Genomic DNA, 2530 nt, shown 5'->3' on the forward strand with positions numbered 1-2530 from the left:
GTCCCATGGACTTCCATTGGAAGATCCTCATCAGTTTTTAGCTGAATTCTTGCATATCTGTGACACTATCAAGACCAATGGGGTTGACCCTGAGGTCTATAGACTTATGCTATTCCCTTTTGCTGTAAGAGACAAAGCTAGGATATGGTTGGACTCACAACCTAAAGAAAGCCTGAACTCTCGGGAAAAGCTAGTCAATGCCTTCTTGGCAAAGTTCTTTCCACCTCAAAAATTGAGTAAGGTTAGAGTGGAAGTCTAAACCTTCAGACAGAAGGAAGGTGAATCCCTCTATGAAGCTTGGGAAAGATATAAACAATTGATCAGAAAGTGTCCTTCTGACATGCTTTCTGAACGAAGCATCATAGATATCTTCTATGATGGTCTGTCTGAACTGTCCAAGATGTCATTGGATAGCTCTGCTAGAGGATCTCTTCATCTGAAGAAGACGCCTGCAGAAGCTTAAGAACTCATTGAAATGGTTGCAAATAACCAATTCATGTATGCTTCTGAAAGGAATCCTGTGAACAATGGGACGAATCAGAAGAAAGGAGTTCTTGAGATTGATAATTTAAATGCCATATTGGCTCAGAACAAGATATTGAATCAGCAAGTCAATATGATTTCTCAAAGTCTATCTGGAATGCAAGCTGCACCAGGCAGTACTAAGGACGCTTCATCTGAAGAAGAAGCATATGATCTTGAGAACCCATCAATGGAAGAGGTGAATTACATGGAAGAACCCTATGGAAACACCTATAATCCTTCATGGAGAAATCATCCAAATCTCTCTTGGAAGGATCAACAGAGACCTCAACAAGGTTTCAACAACAATAATGGTGGAAGAAACAGGTTTAGCAATGGCAAGCCTTTTCCATCATCTTCTTAGCAACAGACAGAGAATTCTTAGCAGAGCCACTCTGACTTAGCAACCATGGTCTCTGATCTAATCAAAACCACTCAAAGTTTCATGACTGAAACAAGGTCCTCCATTAGAAATTTGGAGGCACAAGTGGGGCAGTTGAGCAAGAAAATTACTGAACTCCCTCCTAGTACTCTTCCAAGCAATACAGAAGAGAATCCAAAAGGAGAGTGTAAGGCCATCAACATGGCCGAATTTGGAGAGAAGAAAGAGGCAGTGATCGCCACTGAGGAAGACTTCAATGGACGTCCACTGGCCTCCAATGAGTTCCCTAACGAGGAACCATGGGAATCTGAGGCTCACACTGAGACCATAGAGATTCCATTGGATTTATTTCTGCCATTCATGAGCTCTGATGAGTATTCTTCCTCTGAAGAGTACGAAGATGTCACTGAAGAGCAAGTTGCTAAGTACCTTGGAGCAATCATGAAGCTAAATGACAAGTTATTTGGTAATGAGACATGGGAGGATGAACCCCTTTTGCTCACCAAAGAACTGGATGACTTGACTAGGCAGAGATTACCTCAAAAGAGACAGGACTCTAGAAAGTTCTCAATACCTTGTACATTAGGCACCATGACCTTCGAGAAGGCTCTGTGTGACCTAGGGTCAAGAATAAACCTCATTCCTCTCTCTGTAATGGAGAAGCTAGGGATCTTTGAGGTACAAGCTACAAGAATCTCACTAGAGATGGCAGACAATTCAAGAAAATAAGCTTATGGACTTCTAGAGGATGTTCTGGTAAAGATTGAAGACCATTACATCCCTGCTGATTTTATAGTCCTAGAGACTGGGAAGTGCATGGATGAATCCATCATCCTTGGCAGACCCTTCCTAGCCACAGCAAAGGCTGTGATTGATGTTGACAGACGAGAATTGATCATTCAAGTGAATGAAGAATCCTTTGTGTTTAAGGTTCAAGGATATCCCTCTGTAACCATGGAGAGGAAGCACGAAGAGCTTCTCTCAAAACAGAGTCAAACAGAGCCCCCACAGTCAAACTCTAAGTTTGGTGTTGGGAGGCCACAACCAAATTCTAAGTTTGGTGTTGAACCCCCACATTCAAACTCTAAGTTTGGTGTTGGGAGGTTCCAACATTACTCTGAACATCTGTGAGGCTCCATGAGGGCCCACTGTTTGAATGTGGGGGTTTGTTCAACACCAAACTTAGAGTTTGAATGTGGGGGTTCAACACCAAACATAGAATTTGGTTGTGGCCTCCTAACACCAAACTTAGAGTTTAACTGTGGGGGCTCTGTTTGACTCTGTTTTGAGAGAAGCTCTTCATGCTTCCTCTCCAAGGTTACAGTGGGATATCCTTGAGCCTTAAACACAAAGGATTCTTCATTCACTTGAATGATCAATTCTCCTCTATCAATATCAATCACAGCCTTTGCTGTGGCTAGGAAAGGTCTGCAAGGATGATGGATTCAGCCATGCACTTCCCAGTCTCTAGGACTATGAAATCAATAGGGATGTAATGGTCTTTAATCTTTACCAGAATATCCTCTACAAGTCCATAAGCATGTTTTCTTGAATTGTCTGCCATCTCTAGTGAGATTCTTGCAGCTTGTACCTCAAAGATCCCTAGCTTCTCCATTATAGAGAGAG

At 42.3% G+C, this 2530-nt stretch overlaps 1 non-coding gene across 1 annotated transcript; it reads right to left on the reverse strand.

Annotated features, from left to right (window-relative positions):
• Window positions 1–238: 238 nt before the first annotated feature.
• Window positions 239–347, reverse strand: LOC127742759 (small nucleolar RNA R71). Its single transcript, XR_008004162.1, has one exon. It is a non-coding gene; the product is annotated as a small nucleolar RNA R71 (small nucleolar RNA).
• Between the last annotated feature and the right edge of the window lie 2183 nt (window positions 348–2530).

This window comes from Arachis duranensis, chromosome 1 (assembly GCF_000817695.3).
Source record: "Arachis duranensis cultivar V14167 chromosome 1, aradu.V14167.gnm2.J7QH, whole genome shotgun sequence".
Taxonomy (NCBI): domain Eukaryota; kingdom Viridiplantae; phylum Streptophyta; class Magnoliopsida; order Fabales; family Fabaceae; genus Arachis; species Arachis duranensis.